Source organism: Manis javanica, chromosome 4 (assembly GCF_040802235.1).
Source record: "Manis javanica isolate MJ-LG chromosome 4, MJ_LKY, whole genome shotgun sequence".
NCBI classification, from domain to species: Eukaryota; Metazoa; Chordata; class Mammalia; order Pholidota; family Manidae; genus Manis; species Manis javanica.
Genome location: NC_133159.1, coordinates 121115320 through 121138864, shown reverse-complemented (window position 1 = coordinate 121138864; position 23545 = coordinate 121115320).

Genomic DNA, 23545 nt, shown 5'->3' with positions numbered 1-23545 from the left:
CAGCCACACTCCTCATCACTGGAGAGGAAAGAAGGGCTGGAGGTTGAGTTAACCAATTATGCCTACTTGATAAAGTCTCCATAAAAAAATACCTGAACTGTGGGGTTCTGTTCAGTGAACACACCTACATGCTGCACTCCACCTCCATGGGGACCCCTCCAGGTCTTACCCTGAGAACCTGTTTATCATATAAACGTAAATAAGTTTTCCCTGAGTTCCCTGAGCCATTCTAGCAAATATGGAACCTGAAGAGGGGGTTGTGGGAACACTGATTAATAGCCAGTTGTTCGAAAGTAGAGGCGCACACCTGGGACTTGCAAGTAGCATCTGAAGTGGGGGCAGTCTGGTGAGACTGAGCACTTAACCTATGGTGTCTGCGCTAACTCTGGGTGGTGTCATAATTGAACTCATTTGTTGGACACCCAGTTGGTGTCTGAAGAGTGGGGGAACTGGTCAGTGTGGGGAGAACCCCCAAGCTTTTGGTGTCAGAAGTTTTCAAGTAGAGAAGAGAAAAAAGTGAGTTTTTTTTTTTTTTTTACCATCTGCTCCTCCTGCCTGTGTTTGATTTGGGTTAAAGATGGAGGAGAAAAGGATTGGTAGAGAGGAAGGGGCCCAGGATGGGGACCAAGGACATCATAGGAAGCATCCTAGAGGCAGGTGTGAGCAAAGAGGTTGGTTGGAAAGGATGAACTAGGAGAGGAGGAGTGAGAGATATGGAGAGGTTTGGAGTGGCTGATGGAGTGGCAGCCTTGGGCGTTCAGAGCTGGCCGGCGTGCCTGGCAGCAGGGAGCCCCTCGAGGTCTTGAGAGCAGAATGGGATGATTGGGAGATTCTTTTGGCTTATGTGGGTAAGCTAGTTGGAAATGGTATTGACTAAAGAATCAAGGAAAACAGTCAAAAGACTTGCAGCTGTGAAAGAAAAAGTCAAAAAAATTTCAGAGCATAATTGGCCCCTTAGAGATGAACATGGACTGGCTATCTGCCTGAGCCTGTTTGGGGCTCCCGTTTGCTGTCTTCAGTGTAAGACTTGCTGACAGAATTCATCAGTAAGTTTCTGCTGAAAACAACTGATTGCAAAGTATAAACCTCAGTCCGGTAATGTCTTAATGACACAACAGGCTTTTTTCACTCACCCCGGAAGTGGTTTCCATGTCAGATACACATTCTGTGTGATTTCTCCCTGCTCAGTTGGCCTGTCTCTATTAAAAGAAAATCAACTCTGATGAAAAAATTACAGGTGTTGTATAGTTTGGCAGTTCATATGAGCATTTTTAATCTTTTATTAAAGAGTTAATCATGTGTCAGGTATTGATTTCTAGCTTTACCTATATTTCCTAATTTAATTCTCTGACACCTATTCTATTGTTAGCCCTGTTTTATGGATTCAAAAACGGAGGCTCAGAGAGGTCAGGAGTCACAGGTTAGGGAAGTTTCCTATGGCTGTTCAATGGTGGAGGCAGCATTTGAATCCCTGCTGCAGAATCTATGACCAGAAGCTTTATACTATGCTGCTCCTCATATTTAAAGTGAAATGGCCAGAGTATGACTACATCCCTAGGGCATATGACTGCCACTTTGAAGTCTGGATGTTGTCCAGAGGTTAAGTGGAGCACTGCATGGAAGCAGGTCCACCCTCTTCATCCTATTATTATGACTGGTACAGTGCTGGATTTCAGCTTGGAGTTAAGGACATCATGAACCTTATTGATGAGTGGGGTCAGGGGGTCTGGCAGGATTGTCCCCTGGGAAGCTGATGGAACCTATCAGGAAGAGCTGTATAATTTCCCTAAAACAGACAAGCAATTGGGGGAAAAGCAGAAATCCAAAAGGGACATCACATAGACTTTATTAGAGATTCTAAAACAGTAAAGAAGTCCATTAAGATCTGACTGACATGTAAGCTTTTGTCATGTGAATGTAAGTTACATCTCAAAAAGTATCGTTGGCCCTTCGACACCATGGGTGTGGAATACGTGGGTCCACTTATATGTGGATTTTTTTTCATTAAATATATTGGATTTCTTTTTCCTGAGATTTGTGAAAATTCGAAAAAACATTTTCTTTGCCCTTAGTTGATTGTAAGAATACAGTGTATGATGCATATAACATATCAAATATATGTTAACTGACTTTACGTGATCAGTAAGGTTTCCTGTCAACAGCAGGCTATTAATAGTTAAGTTTTTAGGGAGTCAAAGTTATATGGGGATTTTCGAACACCTGGGGGTCAGTGCCCTAAATCCTGAGTTGTTCATGGATAGACTGTACTGTTAAATAGTATCTAATTTGACATTCAAATAACCTTTGAAATTTTTAGTCAATAATTTTATGAGCTAGAGGAAAGGCTCTCCAAAGAGTTAATTACAGGGAAGGAATGGGTGCTGTTCACTGCACAGGACCTGAGGGCAAGCCACCAAAACAAGTCTTATGAAGGGTCGTGATGACACCTTGGTGAGCAGATGCAGAGTCACATCTTGATATGGAATGATCTCTTGCAGGTAGCTCAGTGCAGGCTAAATGAGAATAAACTGCAGTGGAAGAAGTCAGGTTCACTCAAGTGGGCACACTGTAATTCCCTTAAGGCTAGATACCAAACTGAACGCCTTGAATGAAGGGCAGGGTCAAATTACACTTCAGTGAAGAACCCTGAAGTCATTGTTCTGTGCCCCATTGTTAATGTGGGCAGTCAACAAAGGGTGGCAAAGGGTTTTGTTAATAAAACAAGCAGCTTCCGAAAGCCACACCAGTTCGGATGAGTGCAGATACTGCCACTATCCCCAAAGAAAACTTGGGTGGAAAGGGGACCTTTCCATGGTCAGAAGGACAGAGCAAGGTGGGGTCTGGGCTTCCAAGTTAAAATTCCACTGAAAAGACCCCCCCATGGGGAGCATGTTCAAAATCTGTAAATTCACTAAGAACATGAATCTCTTCCTTCTCCTTCCCTAGAGTCAATGAGCAGATATGAACAGTATTCCATGGATCTTAATTAAAATCAAGTGGGCCTCCTCTCATCTTTGGGGCAAGAAATTCAACTTAGAGAGGGGACCCTCACCTCTCTCCTCTCCTCCACCAAAATCTCAGAGTCTTCTAAAGCTTCCAAAGGCCTTGCACAGAGCAGAGTGTTGGCAAGATCTCTACAGATTTTGGTCCATCCTTGTTGCCTTTGAGGTACTTGTTGTCAAATGTATGTGGTCTCTTGATGTTTGATGGTTTTGTATATCTTTGGGTCTGAGCATCTTTGCTGAAACTGGGACTTCAGCGTGCTTAGTTCGGCTTCCCAATTGCACAACTTAGCTATTTATAGCAAGGTAGTTTCTCTTCAAATACCAGGTTATGTACTCATTGGTATGAGGATGCTAAGCTGTGTTAAGAGACAACGGTTTTTAGAAAGGGAAAAATTCACAACTGTCATAGAAACCTAAAATATGTGTGTATCAAGGATTTTATTGAACTTGTTTCAATAAATTTAATTAATGAAGGAACCAGTAAGAGGATAAAATCAGTCCAAAGGAGAATTCAAAGAGCACACACACGTGCAAGCAATGAGAAATACAAAAATAAATTGTCTAAGAGATGCAAGAATGGTCACTAGCCATAGGACAAAATCTGCTGCATCTGTGGCAGACAGAATTCACTTGTATTTCTGTGATTGAGAATCATTTGCATTCCTTACAGGGTGATGAGAGTGACAATGTAAATGTAAAATCAAGGAACCAGAAGGGTGGACTTAGCATTTGAAAGGACAGTCACACACTGTCAAATGACCTGAGACTTTCAGCCCTGGGCAAGTTCATTCTTGATTCAGTGAGACTCAATAATAACAATGGGACGTTCTTGGGGAGAAAGGATTTGTACCCAACTTTATTCTCCTCGTGCAGGTCAAGTGCTAGAATCCCATCCACTCAGAGCGAGTCTGCACACAGCAAGCCGGTCTCTGCCACTGGGCCTCTCTGTCCCCGCGGCTGTCTCAAGTCTCTGTGCTCAGCGCTGCCACCACTCCAGTCTCTGCCCTCCTGCAGTTGTGCAGCCATGTAGTCTTGTAGCCCTGCCACTGTGTCACCCGGAGCACTGGGCGGAGCTCTTTATGCAGAGTCAATAATAATGTATTGCCCAGATGTGTGCAGTGGGCAGAGGGACCAGGGACAGCTGAGAATCCTGGCCTTAGGACCTTTCATTTTTTCTACCACTGTTTTCCTCATTTCAAAGTCTTTTGCAGTTTTTCCTGGTGGTTGAATGCATATGCTGAATCAAAATGTGGGTTTCAGGCAGAAATAGAGCAACTCGGTAAGTCCTAATGACAAAAGATGCTGGTAAAAAATGAGCTGACTGTAATCAATAGGATCTGATGGCTAGAGAGGAGGATAAAGTGGGTCATGTTCTATTTCCAGGTGTGGACCTGGGAGTGAATGGGTTAGTGATGGTATCTAGAGAATTTTACCAGAGGTGTTCAGGTTAGCAGAAGTAAAAGAGTGCTGAGGTTCTTGACTTGGGGGTCAGCTTTGAAATGAGAGTGCCGGAAATCCTTAGGACACTTTCCTTAGGACAATTTGGTATTTGCCTTGATGAAAATTTGCCAGGAAGAAAAAAAAAAAAGAAAATGCTCGTTAGAAGTACTTAGGTGTTGCGTTCCTAAATTGAAACTGATTTTGGTCTGATTTCTCTATGTGTTTTCATTCCCTAACAGAGGAAATCCAAATGCTGCTTTTAACCTCCTGACCTTCTCTAGATGCTGAGAGCTTCATACTTGCATCTTTATTTGCTCTTCTAAGTCATGGATCAGAATTCCTTATAGCACAGTCATACCTCACAGATCTCTGAGCAGCGAAGCTATAGCCTGTGAAAACATTCTTGCCCCAAACCTCCTGTGTTTATTGATATAATTATAAACATGTTCCCCTTTAACTTTGGAATAATTTTAGATGTGCGTAACAGTTGTCAGACAGTACAGAGTTGCTGTACGCCCCTCACCCAGTTTCTTGCTAAATTACCATGGTAAATTGATCAAAACCAAGAAACATTATTGCTAACTAAACCCCAGAGTCTCTTTGGATTTCAACTCTTTCTCCCTGAATGTTCTTGCTATTCCATGATCCAGTTCAAGTCACCACATGGCATTTAGATCTCCTGCCTTGCAGGCTCCTGTGGTCAGTGATAATTTCTCAGCAATTCCTTGTTTTTTAATGACCTTGACAGTTTGAAAGAATACTGGCTGAGTATCCTGCAGATTTCCCCCCATTGGGGTTTGTCTGGTGGTTTTCCCATGATTTGATTGGGTGTATGGGTTTTTGGGTGAAAACCACAGCTGTGAACTGCGCTTGTCATCACATCATATATAAAGGGTACGTGTCGTGACCAGGGACGTGAACCTTCATCACTTGGCTAAGGTCTGTTTGCCAGGTTTCTCCACCATAAAGTCCCTGTTGTTCATTTCTCTTCTCTATTCTCTGGAATCAAATCACTAAGGGCTTTGCAATTTTTACCTCTGTTCTCTGGAATGGTTGAGGCAATTCTTATTTTTTCACTAATAAACCCATCTGGGCCTACAGTCTTTTTGGAGATACACATTTAAGGAACTTTTTCAGGAATGTCCCTGATTACTTCTATTAATTCCCTGCCTCATCTTCTCATGTCAGGAATTTTGGTAATTCACTAAAGTAAAATGGTCCATTTCATTGTGATTTTGAAAGGTATTAGCCAGTGTCTTGCCTAGCGTTTTCTGTTTTTGTGTAGTTGGTACTTTTTTCCGATTTCTAATACAGATGTGCATTTTCTTTTCATGAGAAGGCATGCTAGTTATATGGTTTCATTGGGGAAGCAAATAGTAGGGCACTCCAGATTTTGAAGCCTAATGCATGAAAGCCGGGAAATGGGAATTAGTAAGGTTTTGTGTCTTGAAACAGTGAGCTAGGGACTTCATTAGAGCAAAGACCAGTGAGCCTGGGGTAGATCCTGGGGTTCTGAGAGTAGGTCTGGGTGATGATGAGCCATTAACACTTAAGACTAGGGTTATCCTCCTGTCTCTTAGCAGCTCTTTTTGGCAGTGTTCCAGTTGGAGAGTGGAGAGAGGGAACACCTGGGGGAGAGAGCCGACTCTGCTTTCCACCCCCGCCCTCTACCACACAAACGCTTTCTGCTAACCATCTCATGAGGTCTGGTGACGCCATCCATACAGGACTTCCTGCCAGCTTGAGCATCAGGGCCATTCTGCAGCAGTCTGCTGACGGGAGAAGTATTTTGGGAATTTGGGGCAGGAAAAATCACAGAATGTCAAGTCTGTGTGGAACCTCTGGTTCAGATCTATCTCCCTCTCCCTTCACTTTAAGGATGCAAAAACTAAGGTGAAGCAAGGGAAAGTGAATTTTCCAAGTGCATGGAACATCAACGGTGACCCTGAGGCTTTGAACCCAAATTTCTCTACTCCTAGTGTAGTGATCTTTCCATATGGCCTTATTTTTGGCCAAGTGGACCTAGAAACTATACAGATAATCAGAGAAAAGGCTAAACCCCCTAAATCCAGGGAGATTTTCATAGCCTGTGTATGTCTGCACTGTTTATCAGGGATCTATGATTGTCCCAGGACCTGTCCTGGTCAAACCCCTCCTAAAGGGACTGACCTGAGAATCTCCTTCAATGGCATTTTCCCAATCCCCATGGAAAACAAAGGCATATTTGGAAGAGATGCTTTATCTGTTCAATCTACTTCTGAAGTAATCCTGAACTTTTCTTTTGAGGCCAAGGGCTGGGCTCCTCGCCAGTCCATATACACACTGTCCATCTGTAGGGGATATACTAGAACTCAGGCTAAATGGAGATTCCCTCTTTTGGCTGCTGTGGGCTGTCTCATGCTGTGTATCTTAGAGCAGGCTCCACATTCTTGGCAGGTCAGCTGTGAAACGTGTCTGACGTTGGTGGAAAAGGGCCGTTCTTGGATCCAGGAGCTCTGCGGCTGAGGAGCAGGCTTCAGCAAGGCTCTTGTGCGGAAGCCAAGTGTTGGAGAGTCTGTTTGGCTCTGTCTCGGACACTGATGGAGTAGGGTAGGCTGACTCCTGACTCAGAAAGGTCCCTGGCCTCTACTTTGTGAGGAACACACACTAACCCGCCTATGGTCAAATGGGTTTATTCAATGCCCGTTTGAATTCTCTCTTCACAAGAGAGCTTATTATGGGAAATGCAATGCAAATTAACGTTATGCTATGATGTTGTGTGATGACAAGAATTTAATGAAAGGAAGACTGTCTGTTCTCCTTGATCTCTAAGAACCAGGGGCTTGTGGGTTTGTTTTTACCACATTCCACCTGCCTGTGGAATCACACTCTAGTGTACCAGATTTTAGACCCCAAATTCTGGACTCATGGCATGAAGCCCAGTCTAGATCTGGGTTTCCCCTACCCCAGTGCCAACTGTTTTAATGATTTCTGATTGGCATCTGGAGTCATTTTAAGCTTCTGTTTACAAAGTAGATAAACGAACTGCCTTCAAGTGCAAGCACCGAGTTAGTACAGATGAAAACTCAGAGGGAACAAACAAAGGTAAAATGATACAATTCCTGAGAATGTGCTCTGTTCTTTGTAAAATCTATTCTCTGTGACCCTTTGTGGCTTTCTGAAATGATGCCCCCATGTCCTCCTCCAGCCTGGGCCAAGCAGGTTAACGGATGGGGCACACTGCTGTACCCCAGGGATGCAAGAGATGGGCAGAGGCTGCAGGGCACAAAGAAAACCCAAGTCCTTTAGCAAAATTTGTGCAAACTCTAATGAGGAGAGGGAAAGACATGTGAATAAACCCACACATCTCCTGACAGGCGTTCAGTGCAATTCAGACTAGCTGTACCAAACATCCTCCTGAATACCACCCCCCTCCCATGCCCGGCAGCTATGTATACGAGATAAGATAATCTAATTTCTGTGGTTTACAGAAGAAATGAAGATGAGGGTAGGGCAGGGTGTGTAGGGAACACAGGAAAAATGCAGAGAAATGAGTGTTTTTCCCAGGCCTGGATTCAGCCGGTCTCTGGGTGTTTTCATCTGCTATATAAAAGTATAGGAAATTTCCCCTACCCACGATCTTATCTAACAGCTTACTTACTCAACCAACATTTAAACAGAAAAAATGAATCAGCAAGGCTTTACAAGTTCTTTTTTTTTCCTGACACTAGTAACCTCTTATCTATAGTCGTATATTTTGTGCTTCTCAGTAAGTCTAGAAATTCAAATCTGCAGAGATGTATATTTTCATGTTGTCATCTTTGAGATTCCTTTTATCACTTAAAATCTAAATGTGTAGAATCTTTCAAATTAGAGGCAACCTGGGTCCTTATCCTGCATTCAGTGTTGCATCACCTTTGCAGTCTGAATTAAAAAATGCAACTATAAGAGACTTCAGGGAAGAGTATTAAAATAGCATTTAAAAAAACCAACCAAGTTACTTGATATTAATATTAGAATTTTTGGAAAACACAGAAGGGAGAAGTTAAAAAATTAAAATGCACCCATGATTCCACCAGCTAGACTTAAACACTTCGGTGTACACTATATATATATATATATATATATATATATATATATATATATATATATATATATACATATATATATATATGGGATCATTTCAAATTGTCTTTTAAGTCATTTTTACATACTTTATTATAAACTTTTCCTTTTGTTAATTTTTTCTACCATAGTATTTTAATGGGTATTATTCCATCATATTGATAAATCACAATTTATTTAACAGATGTCCTGTTTGTTGGAAATTATGATCATTTCCAATGATTCACTGTTGTCACCAGTGCCATGATACCACGATGACAGTGTGGCTATATATTTGTACAGGATCAAGGTTCCTTCCTAAGATAAGTTCCTGGAAGTCGGAAAGGTGGGTCAAAATGTATGCAAAATTCTACAACACATGAACATATCAACTAATCGCCTGCAACTGTCAATCTGTGAGTGAATCTAGAAGCTAATTTCCCACTATACTGGGCAATAACTGATAAATTATTTAAATTTTTTTATTTGCTGAAGAATACATATTAAATCATTGTTGCCATAAGCACCTTCTTGATAGATAATGGTGATCATATTTTATTTTTACTGTTAATTTAACTTTTATAGGTTTTAAATGACCTCTTCATGTTTTTCAGTGTTTTTATTTTTAAACCCCATTTGTAAATGGCCAGCTTATTGAATCATTAGATGAATCATTTTGTAGTTGTTGTTTTTAGATTTTCTGGAAAGATAATTATGTAATCTTCAAATTATGTTAACTTTTACCATGATTTCCTTCTTTCCAATATTTCTACTTTTTTAATACACCAATTGGACCTTATTTTGGTCCTTTTCTTTAAATGCTAGGAGGATTTCTTGAGCTGGTTTGAATTCTCCGGTTAGTTTTCTTCAGCCAGTAACATGCGACTCATTACCTCCATTGCTTTTAAAATTAGATGTTTGTATTTTTATCACCACATACTTTTTCCTGATTTTAGGTTATTTCCCCATTTCCCCTCTAGTTTTATACATGCAGTGTGCTCTTGAATCTCAGTGAGATGTCAAACTAGAGACGGTTGTGAAGTTTTCTCCTATTTCCTGGAATAACACATGCTTTTAACTTACCAGTTCCCTCCTTTGGATGGGCCAGATATTTTTGTTGTGTTTAGTGATCTTTCTCTGCTCATTCTTACAGTGGGAACTTTGAGCTTGCCCGAAGTGCAGAGTGAAGCTGGTCTTTACCAAACAGAGTGGGTTTTTGTTCAGGCACTTCTGTCCAGATGTTGGGAGCCAACCAAAAGGTGCCCTCACTTTCATCAGTGTTCCCCCTCTGCTTGCTGCCAGCTGTGGGGCCAGCATGTTTGCAACCCTTGCTTGTGTTATCAGAGAAGCTGATCGACACTGACCTTTCACTGGCTGCCCTGTGGCTTGCCCACCTCTTGGTTGCTGTGACTCAGGCTTAGTGGCACTAGTGGGGCTTCTTCTGAGATCTCTTTTTGGCCTGTCTCTTAAATGTCACAGCTCCATGGACTCTACCGTAGTCCTCTTTTCCCTCCTTTTGCACACACTCCATTGTCTCTGTTGCCCCCATCGCCAGCCTCAGCTGGCTCCTATTTGCTTAAGACTACCCAAATCAAGATACCTCTCTTGAGTATAAAACTGGACATCTCCTTGTGAGTGTCCTCAGGTGATTCAACCAGAACATGCACCAAAATAATTTTGTTGCAGGAGACTCCTGGGATGCACAAACAATGCCCTGTTCTCTCTGGGTCACAGTGACAATGTGAGCAGAGCCCTGGTGAGCTCTGGCACTACCTGCTCCTGCAGGTGTGCCCCCACCATGAGTCACTGTGCTTACTCCCTCACTGAGTTATATCACCAGTACTTATCATGTCAAATAGTAAAATTTGAACAAGAAGGGTTGTTGATGCTAGGAAAACTACATTAGAAGCTTTGTGAAGAATTTGATAAAATCAATTCATTTAAAAAATGCTGTTGAATTAGATGTGACTTGGTTCTCCTTAAACCAGGGACTTCTGCATTGACCACGATGGTGTAACGAGTGCCAGGTTTACCTTGACACCAGACACAACTAAAAATTAAGACAAAATATAGAAAACAGTGGTTTTTGGGCATTGGAAGTCAGGTAGCAGAGGACGGGATGCTGAAGGGGAAAATGAAGCCTGCCCTGTGGCTACCCAACTTGCTGCCTGCAGAGTCTGCAGGCTGCAGCCCGGGACGAGAGACCCCAGCACAGCTGCTGGTCTCCCCTAGTTGAGGAGTCAGAGGTGGGAGTGCATAACAGCCAGGCAGCGGGATATCACCAGGTACATGCATGACAGAGGAGTGAGCTGTGGAGAGAAGGCTCCAGGGAGCAGCAGAGGATCCCCCTTGAGACTTAGATGAGGGCCGGGCAGCTCATGTAGGTGAAGGAATAACCTCAAAGCTAGAGAAAGTGCCACTTTAAAGGATTAGACGAAACGATGCCTGTGCCTTTGAGGGGACACTAGAGAGACTAAGGGAGAGGCAGAAAGACCAAGAGCTGGAAAATCAAGTGGACATGGGTAAGGAGGGGCACTGTGGGGGACTGGTCCTCAGGCAGAGGGACTGTCCTGTGGTTTTTCTTTTTTTTGAAAACCGATTTTTAATTGGAGTAAAACATACATATAGAAATCTGCACAAGTCACAGCATGTTGACTTTTCACTAACACTTGTGCAAACCAGACCAAGACACAGAAAACTGCCCGAAGCCTTTCTGTGCTGCCTCCTATCAGTGAGCCCCTCCCACCCCGCCCCCGTTATTCCTCAGCTGCCTCAGCGGGTGCATTTACAGCCCTCTCTGTAAGGCTGCTGCTGCTTGGGTTGACGCTGACCAGCCAGTTCTGTGCTCTGTGTGGTGTGGCAGGTGTCCAAATGCTGGCTTTCTTGGGGTGCTGCTTGAATTCTTTGGAACACCCTGTGGGCCTCTCCAGTGCCCAGTTCCCTGACATAGGTGCTCTGCCTCGGGACTGATGTCCATTCTTCATCAGCTCCATTATTAAACTGCCTGCCTGGCAGGCAGCCATCCTGGTGGGGTACCGGAAAGATGGCACAAGCCCAGCTGCCTTCCAGTGTCTGCTGGGCCCATGGGAAAGTTATGTATCTTGGCCTTGCCCGGCAGTGGACCGAAGGCTGCTCCACTATCCTCCCTACTACACTTGCTTCCAGTTCTCTTTTCTCCCGTCCAGATAGACACTGCAGCATAGCAAGTCTGCTGAGAATGGGATCTCCAACAGGAGAATGGGATGCCAGGCCCCCTGCCTGCAGATCCCCCGACATCACTGCAAAAGATTATCCTGGATCCTTGCCCCTCACTTGACTTTGGAGAGGAGAGGAGAAAGCCACTGTTTCTCACGGCACTGATGATGGCCTATCTACAGCTCTCCTCTCTCTCTCTGCTCATTTTCCTTTTTTAAAAGGGGGTGGGGTTGGGAGTGTCTGGGGATCAAGGCCAGTGTTTTAAGGGTACCTGGCACTTGTCTTAACCAAGTATGGTAAGCCATGCAGATGTAGAAATGACTGTCATGAAATAAGAAGTGTATAGACTCGCAGAGCCCTAGAAGCAGGAGACACGGCAGGCAGGGTCACACGGGGACCTCCAGGGTCAGTCGGGAGCTGGAGGGAGAAGGGGGAGAGCCATGGGCAAGAGCTTTTATTGTGGTTTCTGTGGAAAGGAGCAGGTGGGGAAGGGTGAGTAGGCTTAGGATTGGCTCATTTGAATCATTTCCTCAGGCTCAGGGGCACAGGGGATGTCCCTCGTGGTCTGGTACCCGGCCCTGGAGTGACTAGGGCAGGAGGATACTGGCCTGGCATGTGAGGCCCTAGAAGAGGAAAAATATTAGGAATGTGGCCTCTGGATTGATTGCTTTGCATTTGATTGGTCTTCTCAGGGGCAAGTTGTTTCTTATCTCTAGAAATTAAATCCTCCCATGGTCAGTAAAACCCCAAGATGTCAAACCATCAGGATGCAGAAAATAGAAGACATGGCTGAGACAACCAGTTTCATTGTCTCATAAGCCCCAAGGCAGGTTTCTGGTTGTTTTTGGTTCTTTTTAGAATGTATGGTACTTCACATCTCCTTGATCCCAGTTTTGGGTCCTGACTGTCCATTCTGAGACACCAGAAAATATCCCACCTAACCTTCTGCTACATGATTATCAGCAAAAAACATAGTATTTCATGTCATTTAACTTTTATATTAGAAACAAAAGACTTGGAAGTTAAAGCAGTATTGCTGAAATAGACTCAACTTTTTGATTGGGGTTTCGTGTCTGGATTCCTTAGGTGCAAGCTGCAAGTGGCTGATTTAAAACCAAAAACAGAATTTGCTTGTTGGATATTGGGTAGCTCATGGGGAAAGAAAATCTACTGCAAGGCTTCTGGAAAGGCGGAGTGCTCCTGTTGGCATGGGTCTGCTCCAGCCTTTTCTGTATCCCAAGGTCAGATTCCAATGAGGGAATCTTTGGCTGGAGGTTGGGGGTGGGGGACCTTGACATTCTCATCAAGGCTGCATCATGAGGGAAAGAGGTGGTTTCCCAGAGGCAAGCAAAGTGCTGGTACTGAGAGAAAAGGCCATGGGTTTTGGGTAAGCAAAGCCAAAAATGCTCCCTACAGGTAGACAGGTGAACATAAAGAGCACAGACTTGGCTTCAGAAAAGCTGCGTTTGAATTCCATCTCTGCCACTTACCTTGCTCACAGTTTCTATGGGCTCCTGGTTTCTCACCTGTAATAAAGAGGGAAACAGTAGTTACCTTACCACGTTGTTGAAACAAATAACTGAACGGGTTGTAAAAATGACAAACTACTGTATCATTCATACAGTCTTGTACAAACTACATGATGCCTTCTGTTCCTGAATCTCCATTATCCTGTGATGCTGTGTGTCTTTGTCACTGCGAATGGAGGGCCTCCCTGTGAACATGCACACTGAAATGATAGGAAAGCATAAGAACCTTAAGTGTCCCATGGAAATGCCAGCAGGTTCTAATTTAATAAATGTTTAGGCCCTGAATCCCCAAATGGAGTGAATTTGATGTCTACAAGGCGTCTATATCTGTGTCATGGAGTCTAAGTTACTGTAGAAGGCCTTATTTACCCAGATCCCCTGTTTATCTTGAAATGGACAGGAATTGAGTCAAGAGGACTTCATGCTTCTCCTCATGCAGAATGCATGCCAGACAGATCTTATCTGACCTGTTGCTGCCCCCGTGCACAGCCCTGAGCAGCTCCAGAATCAGTGTTGACAATATTCCAACGTGTTCGGCTGATGTGCCAAAACCTATTGAAAACCGTTGGTCTGGACTGTGCTGGGAGCACCCTTTAGAGTCCTTGAAATCCAGATCCATCCTGGCAGGAAAGAGGACTGAGAGGTGCCTCATTTCTCTTACAAGAAACATGGGCCGGGGGTGGGTGGGAAGGGAGAGCAGTCTTCCTGGGTCCAGAGAAAGACTTGAGCATTGTCGGGGCATCCTCTTTTGCTGATGAGCAGAAAAGTAAGCCAGTGGTGAGGTCTAGCCTAACCCTGAGCCACGTCATCTGCTGCAATGTGGACTCGTTCCACTGCGAGCCTTGGCATGAGAGTCTAAGGGCCTTTGGTGAGAAAATGGATCCTGAGGCGGTGCTTGGGTCAGCCATACTCGCTGTTGCCTTGAATAGTGTCCCAGTTGTGGAGGGAATGGGGCAATTCTGGGAACAGAGCATGTGACTGACATGAATTTCCCAGGAATCGCCCCATGCTTGGGAGGGTGGGGGAGGGGTGGCTTTAGCGAAGGATCTTGGTTGTGAAATAAATAAATCTCAGTGACCTGAAGTCTTAAGTCAGGATATAAAGGACATTGCTTCACTGAGGGTGTGAAATAGCTGAATCAGAGAGGGAGGCTGATTCTGTTACCTGTGGCCACCTGACGGGCTATTCCAAAAGGTAGTGGCTTTCCCCAGCTGCCAGTGTTCAGCTCCCATGGTTTTGTGGCCAGGGAGTTAGGTGCCCCTTGCTGGGGCAATACTTGTGCCCCGAGTGACACGTGCCTGCTGGGCTGCTTGTGGATGTTCAGCTGATGCTTGTCTGGCCCCACATGGCTTCTTTCCCATCCCGGGTGTGTTGACCCGGACGGCTGCATGGTCTGAGTCAGCTGAGTCGCCATCCCCCCACACCCGGGGGTGTCTCCATGTGGTCCCTGCGGCAGGGTAGCAATGCTTCCACATGGCAGCTCAGGGCACGGGGGACCACGGCAGGGCTGCCCGCCCTGCTGTGGCCTGGATGGCATCACTCTCACAAGCTCTCTGGGCAATGTAGTCACAGGCCAGCTTAGATCCAAGGGGAGAAGTCGACCCACCTTGGCTGGGATGGGGGAAAGGCTGTATAGCCCTGTAATCTGCCATACACACAGTCTCCCCTCTGCGAGGACTTCTGGGCTGCTCCTGCCTAGCCTGGGCCCTGGGAAAGCAGTGGCCACTGGGTTGCCCTGTGTAGCCGGTGCCCTAATGGGGCAGCTTGCAAGTGTGTGACACAGGGGGTGGATATGAGGTCCCCCTTCACTCGGAGGGGACAGAGGAAGCAATGGGCAGGTGTCAGGCCAGACTTGGGCACGCACACGAGGGACACCCTCTGGGTGTGCAAAAGCAGGTAAGGGCAGCAGAGTCTGGGATAGGACTGTAAGTGACAGGCTCCACCAATGCGTCCTCTCCACCTTACACACATGCACGCGCAAATTTAGTTTGTGGAAAAGCTGATTATGTGTATCAAAACTTCACCTCTAGCCTGGTGGTTTCTTCAAAGCTTATCACACAGAGGGTAGCAAAGCTGAGCAGTCATGGCCCACCTGACCCCAGTGGTGACATGGCTTCCAGGTAATGAACCTAGTGAGCGCCACACCCCCTTTATGGGGGACTCGCCAGTATCACACACAGCACCTTCCTGTTTATATCTTGCGCCTCTGCTGAACTTTGGTATTAATACCCTCAGTTTAACAGATGAGGAAACAGGCTGAGCCATGTTAAATGATATCTGCAGCTCTGGCGGATTTGAGTTCAGGACAAGGGGATGCCCAGTAATCGTGCCTCTCGGAGGCCTCACCTCCATGGAAGCCCTTCCAGGCCTGCTCACCCCTGCTTCCTCCTCTGCCGGGTGCCTGCAGCCTCATCCACAGAACTGCTCACAGGGCCCTCTCATTTCCTTTAGCAGAGAAATCCCTGTGGCTCTTGCAGGAAGCCCCTGCAGGGAACGGCATGGGGCCAGTGCTTGGTGTGTGTTTTGTCTGCAACGGTCCTGCTGAGTCTCAGCAGGGCTCACCCATTGTGAGCAGAGACGGGAGGAGGGTCTTTGGGTTTTGAGATGATTCTGTTGCCTAAAACCACCTTGCTTAAGTTCTGCCTTGGGGGGACTCCCAAGAAAACAATAATGGCTCCTCTGGCTTTTGACAGCTTCTGATCACAAAGTGCTGTTGCAGGCATGGGAATGCTGGCCAGAGGGAGTCCTCCAAGTGCTGCCTGGCGTCTTTACCCCCACCCCTCCCCAGGGCTCCATCTTCACTGTTTAGGGCACCCAGCCTTGTCTGGAGAGCACACCCCATTTGTCTGTGGTGGGTGTCTGCTGGGAAGCAAATGTAGTCACAGATACAGTCAGCGATGAACAATGCTTTTCTCCATTTTTAAAAACTGTCAGCCCTGTGGTGACATGTCTGTTGCTGTTTTTCAATCATGGTCTCTGAAACCGATCTCAAAATCCATTAAAAAAAGCAGTTTAAAATGTGCTATGTGTGTTCAGGGTTCAGAATCTTTTGGAAACTGATTGTAGGAATTCTACCTGAGGCGAGTTTGAGCTCAAACTGCTCCCTGTCGTGGTGGAATCAATGGCTGCTGGACGTTCACCAGGCAGCTGACAGCTGGGCAGGGAAGCAGCCCACGTGGTCTGTTCCCTCTCATAAGCTTCCCTCCTTTCTCCCTCCCTCCCTTCTTCCCTTCCTAGCCTTCCGCCCCTCCACACGTCTCATAACACCTCGAGAAGTAAGACTCTGCAAAAGTTTGGGGTCCTAGTTCATTAGAATGAGCTCCTTACCCTCATTTTCTAAGCAGCTGCACCTGATGCCATCTCTCTGCCAGCCCTCAGATGATCCGTTTTGCTGCTGCACAGCCACGAGCATGCCACGCCTCTGCTTTAAAGTCTTCCCCATATGCATATGGGGTACAATCCATGTTTCTTAGTGGGCATACAAGCCCTCCATATGCCTGCTTCAGCTTCTCTGTCCAGGTTCACCTCCTCATCAGGGAAAGCCAGACTATTCACAGTCTACAAAAATACTTCTGCTTCTGCTCCTTGGTAATTATTCCTCCATATAGAATGCCCTTCTCTGCCATTCTTAGTTCTCAAAAGCTGTGCATGAATGTCTGCCTTCTCAGGGGATCCATCTCTGAAATTGAGTCTGAATCAATCTCACCTTTCTCTGTATTCTCACAACATTTGCTAAGCAGTTTTCTATAGTCCTTCTTAGATTCTGACACAGAACCTGGCACATGAGCGTTGTTTGGTAATGTTTATTGATCAGTGAATCAATTACTTGTGTGTGCATTAATGAATCACTGAAGATTAGGGACTATGGTCGTGCCTGTCTTTGGAACTTTCCTTAAGACCAGTAGGTGATCAATAGGTGTGTGGAATTAAATGGTAATGGTTACCACACATACTTCTTTCTTTCTGAAATTGCTTTACATTGCCTTGAAAAAATATCCATAATCTTCAACTATTTTGATAAAGAATCCTATTTTTGCTATTCAAAGTAGACAATCCTTGGTTTATACACTGTATTTGTTATAGATGGTACATTAGTCTCAGGCACTGATTAATTTTAATATGAGCGTGGTATTCACCACCACTGGGTGGCAGTGTACCCCAATTGCAATACCTTGCCGAAGAGATCACTGGCCCCTGGTAAGTGCTAAAATTACAAACCAGAGGTTGCAGAGTTACAGAAACAGCCCATATCTAGCTTCTATTTTAGTGACAGAGATTCTAGCACAATACCATACACTTGAACACTTTCTAAAGTCAACCTCTTTAGGTATGTCACTATTCCCCTGATGAATATGTCTTGATTTTCCTTTACTGGTAGATGAAGAATAGAGGTAGAAAGATCTTACGAAACAAAACCAGATTATTAATCGCTAGCTATAGCAACACTACCACCACATTTTCCATTTTTTAGGTCTTCTTTTTCATCATAAAAATTAAGTTTTATTAAGAATGTTTTAAAATATTTAAGATAAGGCATTCATATCTGACTAGACAGGTTTAACCCCTCAATATGATTTATAAAACCTGTGTGTAAGAAGAGTTCTGTGTACAACTTTTTTTCTCGCTCAATAATTCAAATACAATTCTGAAAGGAACAAGGGAGGCTTCTATCTCTGGGAAAACCTAACCCCACAAGTCCTCTAAACAACAACCAGGAGTGTCATCTGCAGGGGTGTTTGGCAGGATGTGGGAGGAAAGAGGGTGGTTTTGGAAGCTGGTTGCGTTTTTTAAACACATATGTTTGCCCTGGTGTGTACTCTCTCAGTCATGTAAGTACGATTGTAACCAGAAATGATGAAACTGTGTTTTGCATTTGAAGGGAGTCTTGGAGGTACTGACTGAGAAACAGCAGCAAAACCAGGGACCCAGGGAGTCAAGCAGACATGGAGGAGGGATTGGGGCCCTGGGTGGAATGCATATTCTTGGCATCCCCCTTTGTGGGAGACACTGGCTGCTGCAGAGGTAGGCAAGGCTGCTATTTAATAGAACCTTTATTTCCAAACCTACTTTCTGAGCCAGGGTTAGTGAGGTAAGGCGGTGGAGGCACTGGGAGTGGCAGGGATTTCAGTTCCGCCATGTTACCGCAGACCTTGCTGTTCTGCTTCATAGAGAGCACAGCTATATGTCTGATACTTGGGGGAGCTTGTTTGCACAAAACAACTCTGGGTGGCTTTATCTATAATGAAGGTTTAATTTTTAATTTTTAATTTTACATATTAATATAATTTTAATATGTATACATTTTATAATTTTACTTCATGTATAATTTAGTTGTAATGACGAGGTTCCCTTTGTGTGGGGAAAGATGGAATCTTGTAAAGATAACATTTATTAAGACCACAACACACCGTCTGCAAGAGCTGCTTTGAATTCAGCATCATTTAGAGTTAGCTTCCTTCTGGCTAAGGGATCTTGTATTGAGAAATGGAATAACAACAAAAACGACTACTCTTATGGAACCACTGGCATTATTACAAGACTCTTACAGGTCTTATTACATAGTCATTTCACTTAATCCTCCCAACACCTGTATGTGACAGTGGTGTTCCCCCGAGTTGGGCAGCCCCTAGGGCCTATTGGTTTGGCTGTCTGCTGATGTAATAGTCAGAGATAATTCAAGCTGCTCCCTTTCTTGGATGTCATGAATTATGTCACCAGAACCACAGTAAATAATGATGTCCACCTCTCTGGAGTACTGTCATGTTTCAGTGATTAGTGTCTTGACTTCGTCTACCCGCCTGGGTTCCAGCACCTTGGCCAGAGTCTCCACTGACACCCCTGTATATGCAGGCACCCATAGCAATTAAGCTGATGTAATGTGTAATCGCTGCTTATTATATGCCCAGCACTTTCCATTATTGTCTAATTTAATCATCAGAATGAATTTTTATTTAAATCTTCATCTTATGGATGAGTAGATGGAATGCCAGAGAAACAAACAGGTTACTAAATGACGGAGCCAGGCCTTGAACCCAGGACTGTCTGATCCCACCATAATCAGCACTCCCCCCTCTGCTGGTTCATGATATAGTTTTATATAAGGGGACGGACATGATATTGTCAGAAAGGATGCACTAGAGCAAGGGAAGCTGTCCATTTGATTTAGGAAGACTACTTTAGAAAAATTTTGACCCACACTAAACTGCATAAAAATCCACTCCTTTACTAGCTATATGATCTTGGCAAATTATCTAATTTTCATATGCCTGTTTTCTCACCTGTAAAATAAGGATAATAATAGCAGCTGCCTCTTATTATTGTGAGGAATGAATGAGATAATGTATGTAAAACAGTTAGCAGAATGCCTGGCATATAGAGGGTGCTTAATAAATGTTAGCTATCCTCCTCCTCCTCGTTATTATTAGGTAAAAGCTACTCACATTGAAACTACTGTACCCAAGAGAAAGCAAAAAGGTAAAAAGTGAGAATGAAAAGCCACTAAAACTATCTTTTGAGATCTGACATGCAAACAAGGAGAGCTTTCAGAAAACAGTATAGTGGTGGGAACATCTTGAAGAGTCCCGCAGTGTCCTAAACACTGTATGTGGGGGAAGGTGCCTTTGAGTTCAGCTGCCATACTTCCTGAGCATTCTAGAGCCACCCCCTTCACCATCGCTGCATCTGGACAAAATGATGTGAGAGGAGTATCTCACCTAGTGGGCATCAGCTGTTCGGACATCATGTGTATTTACACTTAAAAAAGTCAGTTGATTGTGTAAAGTAAGCTCTTAATTGCAGAGGATGGTATCAGCAAGAGAAAGCCACCTTCAAGATCAGGAGCTCATTCATTCATTCATTTACTGAATTTATGGAGCATTTTGCTGGGTGCTACCGATAGAAAGATAAAGAAACAGCCCTGGTCCTCAAAGAAGTCACAGGCTGAGAGGAGGAGATGCATGTTATTCAGTAATTACAAACAGTGCAGTATCAGTAATGCATTATGGAAGACAGCGACACAAAGTGCAGAAGATGCTGGGTTTCCTGTGGGACTTGGAAAAGTCAGATCCCAACCAGTGTGGGCTGGAGGCCTTGCCTACTTGGGCCTGTGCTGCACCTCTGACCTTCATCCCCACAAAGACATCTTATCTGCTCTCTCCAGAGGACAGGCTGCCCTTCTTCCCCGAGGCTGCGACATGAATAACCATGCTGTCTGCCAAGAGTTCCACCATGTACACTTTCCTTTTGGATGTCTAAGCAGGACCACACTTAGCCTTTGCCAGGTCTCAGAGTTCTTGGAACGGATCACCCAGCATAATCTGGAAAAGTCTGAACAGCAGGGCAGGCTTCCTAGGAGGGAAACCAGGAGGGAAATCTGGGAGGCTAGCAAGGACTTTTTCGTGGCATAGTAGGGGGAGCAGCAGATTCATATTCTCTCTTAGGTCAAACTGAGGCATGACTCCTTCAACCCATGTGGGCACACATGGAGGGAATGCATGGGTGCCCTGGAGGCTTGAGTGGGAATCTAGCTGAGAGAGAAAGTGTGAACTTTTGAAAAGTCTTCCACTTTTTTGCTTTGGTGCATTTTTCCATTCTTCTCTCCCACCTGCCCTTCGTGCGGGCCGCCCACACCAGCTGCACAGACTTCTGTGGGGCCTCCAGGATGTTCATCTCTTTCCTTCTCATTCTCTTTTCCTTCTTTCTGAAATGTACGTCCCCTCGACACTTCCACCTGTTGGACTGCCACTTGACTTTGGGGGTCCAGTCAAGGTACCAAAGTGTAAGCTTTTCTGCTCTTCTCGATTGGCAATTTTTTTTCTGAACCCAACTTTTTTTTGGTAATTTAAAAAAATTGTGGCAAGATACATATCACATTAAATCTGCCATCTTAGCCATTTTTAGTGTACAGTTCAGTGGCATTAAGTACATTCAGATTGTTATGCAGCCAGTACCACCCTCCTTCTCCACAGCTCTTTGCCTCCTGCAAAACTGAAACTGCCCATCAAACACTAAATTCCATTCCCCTCTGCTCCCAGCCCCTGGAGCCACCATTCTACTTTCTGTCCCTATGAATTTGACTACTTTTAGGTTAAGTTGTCCTCAAGTGAGTGGAATCAAGCATGTTTGTCCTTTTGTGACTTTTTGTGACTTTTTTGACCGGCTTATTTCACTCAGCATAATATCCTCAAGGTTCATCCATGCTGTAGAATAAATCAGAATTGCCTTCCTTTTTAAGGCTGAGTAATAGTTGACTCTATGTAGATACCACATTTTGCTTATCCCTTCATCTGCTGATGGACATTTGAGTTGCTTCCTCTTTTTGGCTTGTGTACATAATATTGCTCTTGAGTCCAGCTCTTCACTGCCTTGTTTGATCGATAGATTTTTCTCCTAAAAGAAACGTTGTCCAACTAGGAAAATGGGATTGAAACCTGAGGCATGAAGAACAAAGGATATTCACTTTCCAGGACCAGGGACCTGTGCTTTCCTCCTTGGGATCCTCACATTCCCACATGACATGGACGTCCAAAAGCCCCAGGACATTCTCACCCTTGGCCATAGTTGTTCTTGCTCCGGGGGTCCGACTCCGCAGTGTCCCTCTGTGGCCAGAGGCTGCTTGGTAGAGCACTTGAGTGACTTAGGCATTCGCAAGCATATCACAGTACCAGAGATTAAGTCGGAGAGTCCCCTGCAGCTGTGGCGATGGGCTCTCACCTCTGTGATGAAATGTGCTAAGAAGGAATGCAGTGGATTCTGAGGAAAGTGCTAAGAATACCTCCTCTCAGGAAACCCCGAATTCAGGCTATAATTTGTTTTTTTCTGAGATGGTCAGATGTTTCCTTCAGTCTTACCCTTTCAGTTATTGTGTTCATTGTCATTGTTTCTGGGGAGTCTACTATATAATGTAAAAGGCATTGTGAAGGGTATTTAAAAGTGCAGTGACTTCATCTTTCAACACTTTCATTATTTGGAAAGAGCAATGATGCGTGTAGAGGAAAACAGTGACCTGAGCAGATGTGATGGAGTGCAAGGTAATCGAATTCAGCGGCCTTGGTATACCATGGAGGGAGACGTCTTAATCTCAGTTACAATCTGGGAAAGCTGCTTGGAGGAGGGAACATGTTTTGGTCGGATTCCAAGGAATGCCTCTCTCAGAGTCTGTACTGGGATATTTCCTTATTAAAGACACGTCAATGATTTCTCAGCCAGGAAAAGAAAAAATGATAACATTTGACTCAACAAACCAACGACTGGTACAACTGGGCTATGGCAGTTGACATTCATCATCTTGACTTTAAAATTTGAGGCTCTCTGAGTCCTTTAGTCAGATTTGACTTTCCCAGAATTTTCAGAGGGTAGGAACCAAGTCGCAAACTTGCAGTACAGTTGAGAAGAAACAGTTATGGAAAAAGCCTTGCAACATATCTCCTTTTGTTCATCGAGTTTATATCAAGTTTATTTTCTTTTTACCAGATTCTCATCTTTGAATCTTAATCCAGTAATCTTGAGGGAATTTGAGAAACTAAGGGATTGGTGCCCAGCGAAGATGTGACTGGAGAGTTTTCAGGCGAAGCTCAAGTTTTATAAAAAGCAGAGCAGGGAGGAAAGAGACATTTCAGACGCGTGCGGTATGGCTGGGAAAGGCCGCGCTTTGATTGGGGAATGTGCAGTGAAGGTTCAACACAGACGGGAAATCAATCGAGGTTAGTTTGCTGACAGGAAGACCTGGGACATAATTTAAAATAAAAATAAGAGAACTATGGAACTATATTCTCTTTCATACAGCGAAGAAATGGTTGGTGTAGCCTGGAAGTCAAGATAATTGAGGTACGACTGCTTAGGGAAGAATCCTCAGGCTGATTATTAAGGAGTTAAGAAAAGTACTGAGGCTGGGGTGGATCATGAAGTGCAAGAGAGGACGTGCCTCTGTCTCTGAACGCATTTCTCTTGCCTTATTGTGACAATGAAGTCATAGTGCTCTGCTCAGCTCTTCACACATAATAGGCAATCAGATCTTGTTGAAGGAATTAGTTCATTCCCCTATTTATTGATTCAGCAAACATTTATTGAGCATGTCTTAGGTAGTAGACACTTCTGAGGCTCTGGGAATATAGTTGTGAATATGTATGTATATAAGAGAATATAGTCCCTTCTATCTTCTATAAAGAAATAATCCTTGATGAAGACAGTCAATAAGCAAATAAAATAAAAATCAAATCAAATATTAGATGGTTGTACAGTCTGGAGAAAAGAAATAAATCTAGGAAGGGGGATTGTATTAGTTTCCTTTGGGAT